Source organism: Oncorhynchus kisutch, linkage group LG4 (assembly GCF_002021735.2).
Source record: "Oncorhynchus kisutch isolate 150728-3 linkage group LG4, Okis_V2, whole genome shotgun sequence".
NCBI lineage: Eukaryota > Metazoa > Chordata > Actinopteri > Salmoniformes > Salmonidae > Oncorhynchus > Oncorhynchus kisutch.
Window position 1 is genome coordinate 39858145 of NC_034177.2, and position 6668 is coordinate 39864812.

Here is a 6668-nt window from a genome sequence, read left to right on the forward strand (position 1 = left end):
AATACTTTAAAGTACTACTTAAGTCGTTTTTTGGGGTATCTGTACTTTACTTTACTTTACTATTTATATTTCACTACATTCCTAAAGAAAATAATGTACTTTTTTCTCCATATATTTTCCCTGACACCCAAAAGTACATTCGTTACATTTTGACAGGAAAATGCCCTACTGCCTCTGATCTGGCGGACTCACTAAACACAAATGTTTTGTTTGTAAATTATGTCTGAGTGTTGGAGGGTGCCCCTGCTATCCATCAAATAAAATTGTGCCATCTTGTTTGCTTAATTACTTTCACTTTTGATACTTAAGTACATTTGAGCAATTCCATTTACTCTCGATACTTAAGTATACTTAAAACCAAATACTTTTAGATTTTTACTCAAGTAGTATTTTACTGGGTGACATTCACTTTTACTTGAGTTGTTTTCTATTAAGGTATCTTTACTTTTACTCAAGTATGAAAATTGAGTACTTTTTCCACCACTGCCAAATTCCAATGAAAAAACAATCTGGTTTAGTTGTCATCTAAATGTGTTATCACTGCTCTTTCAACCATTTTAAAGCACCACAAAATTCAAATGGGAATACAATGTCAGATATTTTGTATTTGTACAACTTAATGTGTTATCACTGTGCTTCATCTAATAGAAAACCAAATTACCTGGATTGCAGATGAGATCTCATTAAAAGTACATAGTACAAGTGATCAATGCTGTTCGAGATTCTGCACAGATTATAAAAGCAATTGTGAAGAGCTCCACAGGCCTGCGACCTTTGCATGCTATCTTGAACATGCACGCTTTCTATGATGACATAAGAAGACAGCCTAACCTCAAAATGTGGCCATGGATGTGTTACTCCTTTTGTGCTACCTCCCTTGTACTTTATTGATGAATCACCTGGTTTTCTAGGTCTTAATTGATAGGAATAACCAGCAGACACTAGGCCCTCCATGGAATGAATTTGACACCCCTGATTTAATGGAAAGAGACAACATTTTAGCACCTTCTTCAGGAAGCCACATAGGGTTGGACCTTGGTTCTTTCTATAACCCTAAATGGTTGGACGTATACGGTATGTATAACTTTATTTTTGTAAAGTATTTTTGTTTTTTGGTCAGCATCTCAATTTGGTGCGGTGGGTGGGGGGATGTTATGTATCTACTCATTTGATTAGCTATCATTTGATTAGCTAAAGTGTCATAAACACCTGCTATAAAACATGACTTGTTTATGCAGGTTTTACTTCTAAAGCGTTTGGCCTGCCAGAGTGGAGGATTCATGTTTTCGGGGGGATAGCCTGTAATAAAATGTGTTCACTCAAATATTTCACTGTAAAGTTTCTGTTATCAAACTACTAATTAAGCATATGGCCATATATTACATCAATTACTTGCTTTCTTGGCAATATTCTGGAGACAAACTTGGAAGACACACAACGTAAGTCAAGTCTTCAGTTCCACATTGCGACAGTAGAGGTCTCTCAAGTGACATAAATGAAAGCAAAAACAGATGCTTTTGGAGAAATTGCCCGAACATGGAAATCATAGTAGTATTGTTGCTAGTTGATTTGTCTTTACCACAAATGAACATTGCATGTATTTGCAGTGCTGCCATTTAGTTTCCACTCAAGGATTGTTCCAGCAGAGAGGCAACCATCGTACTGTTGGCTTTGGGTAATGTGAGAGACAGTGGGTTATCAGATAGTTAGCTGATGAGAAATGTAATGAGCTAGCTAGTTGTGGACACAAGCTAGTAGTACTAGCTAGCTAGCTATTGTATCATGTGATACGTGAAATGGCATATAGCTCGCGCAGTACATTTGGTTATCAAAATGTCAATGGAGATGTGAAACAGTTGTTAATACTATGGCTATTTAGCTGTACAAAAAAAGTAAATCAAATGCGAGGGAGGGTGTAAGAGAGACATCCACACGAGCTCAGCCATCCACATAAAGAGACACGTGTAATTATTGAACTAGGAACATTTTCATGCTGGGAGAAATTTTACTGCCAAAATAAAGGAAAATGGTAACTGCCAAAATAATGGAAACACTTGAGTAAATGAGGGATATAAAGTATATTGAAAGAATATACTAAGCAATTAACATCCCATCACGCTTAGGGTCATGTATAAAAATGTCCAGTTGCCCATTATTTTGGCTACTATGACTTGGAAGAAAAGATCTCGGTGACTTTGGAAGAGGGGTCTCAAAGGAGAATAGGGGGTTTAAAGGGTGTGTGTGTGTCAGTCACCAAATCACAACCCAATTGAACGTTTATGGGACATTCTGGAGTGGCTGGGGCAGCGTTTTCCACCACCATCAACAAAACACCAAATGACGGAATTTCTTGTTGAAGAATGGTGTCACATCCCTCCAATAGAGTTCCAGACACGGCACATTGAAGCTGTTTTGGCGGCTCGTGGTGGCCCAATGGCGCTGGGCTCCATTTCTACCACAGCTAACATATTCAATTGTTTTAAGATGGTCAAGGATAATTTAGCTATTTGATTTTGAATTTTAGGACCCCTGTAAGTATATATATAAAAACATAATGAACTATTATTTGATGAAACATTGAATTTGACATTACTGCTTACTTACTTACTTACTTACCCATAGAAATGCATTGAATAACATATTCATACATGGCACTAAAGTATTTTCATATATACATTACTTCCATCAATTCCTTTAACTGGTAACGCGCTACCCTAAGGTGAGGCCTGTGATGCTTGTTTGCATCCTAGAGCAAAATAACCAACATTTATGTCTTCGTGAGAGTCTCACCTTTCAATGGTAGGGTCATATTAGTGTGTCCACTGTTCGGACACTACAGAAAGAAGTTGGCAGATTGGCGGTTCCGACTTCAGACGAGTCCCGTGATGCTTGTGGGGTTTGTAGAAAAACGGTAAACACCATTGTGTTCGTGAGAGACGTTTTTGTGAGGAGAGCGATTTTCAGGATGTTTCCCAGTCTGACAAACACTGCTGTAGCTCTGCCACCTTCCACTGCAGATGCAGAAGGCCGATATCGGCATCAGCGGATGTGGTGGATGAAACAGCGGATGTGGTGTAAAAAACAGATATCTCTTAGCTTAAACAGACGGATTGTGATGTTTTTTTTAAATCATGCTAATTAGCTGTCCGCGGGGGAACAGACATGAACTCTAAGGGGTTTAAGACACTTCGTGTTTTGTGTTGGTGTTTCCTTTATTTTTGGCAGTTACCTGTAGATGAAAGTGTTATGAGCTGATCTGGTCAAGTCCGGGACTCTGGCAAAGTCCTCAGCATTCAGCTAGGCTTTGAAGGTCTGCCCAGTCCAGGATACCTCTCAGGACCCAGACTCAACAGACAGAAGCAGACAAAAACACAGACACAAAGACAAACTGCAGACTCCTCGCTCACCATCCCACTCTAAAAAAAACTAAAAACTAAAGAAAAACACCTCTGAAGGGTTACCAGAGTTCTATTTCTTACAGGTACATTTTTGGAATGCCACATCATGCGTTGACATACTTAGAAAACGCTGAGTCGTAATGGGGTTGTTTGGACGCTTCCTCTGACTATTTCAAGGCAGGCGGGCAAGCATGGTGAATTAGGAAAATGCTGGTATAAAGTGACTCACACATTCAGTTCCTGTAATTCCCTCTCTTTGGCCAGGAGAACTACTGGTGTTGCCACTGGATGCAAATTGAAATAGAATGTGAAAAATAAATAGAATAATGATTACTGACTGCATTTCAACACTCAGCTTCGACTCTAATATGTGTGTCACCATTTAAAAGTTAGTATGCAGTGTTGCTGTATGTTGTTGGATACCCCAGCCTGCCCTTAACAACACTGGATATGTGGGAGTTATATAACCTCTTTTGGAGAACATTTTTAAGTTTGTATTAAAACAACTTTATTGTTACTTTTAACCCTCTCAGATATTTATTCATGAACCTTAGTTATACTGCAATGTAGCACAACCGGTAGCGACAGAAAATGGTTTCCTTTACCTTAAACAGCAGACCTGCCCCGCCCAGCGAACCTCCTTAACTACTTCTTAAACCTTAAACATACAACCCAACCTACCTGACGTCTTCCTATCCTTAAAGTTCCTTCCACGTTTTACATGGTTGCCCCCAGTGTTCAGCAGGCCCCATCTGTCAACCAAATCACTTCAACTCCCAAAGTTCATCGTGACTCATTCAAAACCATTTTCCTTCCTCCCGACCCGCACCTGCCCTTCATCTCCTGTGACCTCATGCGGAATACTGTCTCTCTTTATCTTCTTCTGAAGAGAACCAAAGAAAAAGCCTTGGAAGTGTGTTGAGCCCGTAGAAATACAATGACTAGAACAGAATAACTCTATTTCTATTGTTGACCCAGTAACCTGAGGAGAATTATTAGTGAGAAAAAAAATTCTGCTAAAATAAGGTGTTCCATTTATACCCGGCGGCCTGGTTTATCCCAGAAAACTGTATGTGGCTAGTGGCAGGAGGGAAGAAAGATGGATTTGTATAATACTGTATGGACACGAGAGGAAGCAAAGGATAAAGTAGGACAGGGCTTGAGAGAGAGGGAGAGAGAGAGCATTAGAGGGGGAGAGAGAGATCATTTTTCTGTGCTACTATTCTTTGCTCTGCCTGCTCCACCTCCCCCCATGACCTCCCAAATGTAAGTGCACTTTTAACCAGGGCCCTATTCCCTATATAGTTTGGGACAGAGGCCAGGTCATTTGGGACACAGGCACGGTCTCACAATAGTAGTTTCCCTCTGTATTGATAACAGTGCATGAGGTGCCAGGGCTATAAATGTAGGACTTCCTGTCCATCAATCAACCAATCCACTTTCCACTGCGCTGTCTGTCTGTGAGCCAGCCTGTGCCATGTCCTTTAGCCATGTTTGTCTACCACCTTTTAAAATTAATCTACAGAGGTCCGGAAACACTCTTGTCATGCATGCATGTACAGTACACACACTGAAAGACAGCGACTCCGTTTGGGCTGATCTGTGACCCACTAGCACCTCCCGCGGTAAGGGAATAAGGCAACCTCAGAGTTACACACAAGGATACTTTATTGACACACACAGAAAGGTACATGGAAAAGTAGTGGTTCTGTAACAGAAGAAAACAAGAGGCATTGAATATACATATACCGAATGAACACACCAAGGCAAGAATGCACCGATACAGAACCTTACAGAAGAGAGCAGTAATACACGGTAAAGGACTGTATAGAAATATAAGCTGATATGTGGCTGAAAAACTAGCAGTAATATACAAAAATACACAACTCACTTTATACACGCACACCATCCCACATGTGCAGGAGATATGAATAAGTCCAGTTGTTGTGCAGGACAGAGCTTGCTGCCTTCTCTGTGACTGCTTGAAGGAGACTTAAAAGTGTGTGACCTGGAGAGTCAGAAGGATGGACAGATGTCCAGCCCTCTAGCAACCGCCCTAGCAACTGCCCTGTCAGCCAATCAGTGACCAAGGCCCTAGGTGTGAAAGGGCAGTTGATGATGTTATGACCCCTAGCCCGCTAGGCGACAGTGGGGGAGGGGTGCCTACTGCAAAGATGAGAAAGTTAGTGAGGTTGTTTCTGAGAAAGGGCTGTTAGATGGTGTGCTAATAGTCACAAAGAAGGACATTTGTAGCACACATGTGCACACGTACACTCACTCATTCAACAGCCAGAAACTCTCAAACACACACAGACACTCGCGCTCCCGCTCTCACGCTGCCAAACATGAATCCACATTAAAAACCCATTCAGCAATATGTGTGTACTTTTGCATTCACATGCACAAGACTTTTAAACAATAAAATATGCACCTTTTAGCCTGTTTTGAGAGAGCATGACATATACGTAAAGGAACAAATAGAATTCTCATACATGCTTATTAGAAGTAAAGAAGTGTTCAACCTGCAGGCTTAGAGGGACTGTTACCCATCTAACCTAATGAAACACACCACATACACACGTAAACAGGAGAACCGTATCCTGACTCCTCAGTGTTTGTTAGGAAATCATAAAATAGCATTTACACTGAAAAAATATTTACACTGAAAACTTCTAATGGGAGCCGTACGATGCTATACAACCTACATCTATGTCAGAATCGCAACTCAATCATTGCCTTGTGACTGTAGCGAGAAGCAGAAAGTGTTGTTTGAAGCAACACCTAGTCATTTCAAGTAAATTTGATTGAAAGTGTTTCCCCCACACAAATCCTTAGGAAAACAAATCTGGACAAAGTGCATTTTTCTCTTGGGAAGATCTGACATATGTTATTTTAAAATTCTCTCTCTTTCCCTTTCTCTCTCTCTCACACACACAAACATGCGCACACATTTGCATGCATACTCGCACACACACAAGCATACTGCTTTCCTCCACTTACTCTACACACTAGTCCAGCCTTCAGTTGTATGTCAACATCCCTGCTTCTGCTAGCCTAGTTAGTTGACACATTGTAGAGAGATGGCTGCTGGGTGGGTTGGGTGAACAGTCTCCCATTGATCATAGACTAATTTGTGACTGTATTACAAAGGAAGTGACCTTATTGACACAAGGACTCGTGCTCTGCTCCATTAACATTTACATATCCTCTAACCCAGAGGAAGCCCAGTGGGCTGCAGGAGGTCCCCAGTGCGGAGCTCCGCAGTGGGGC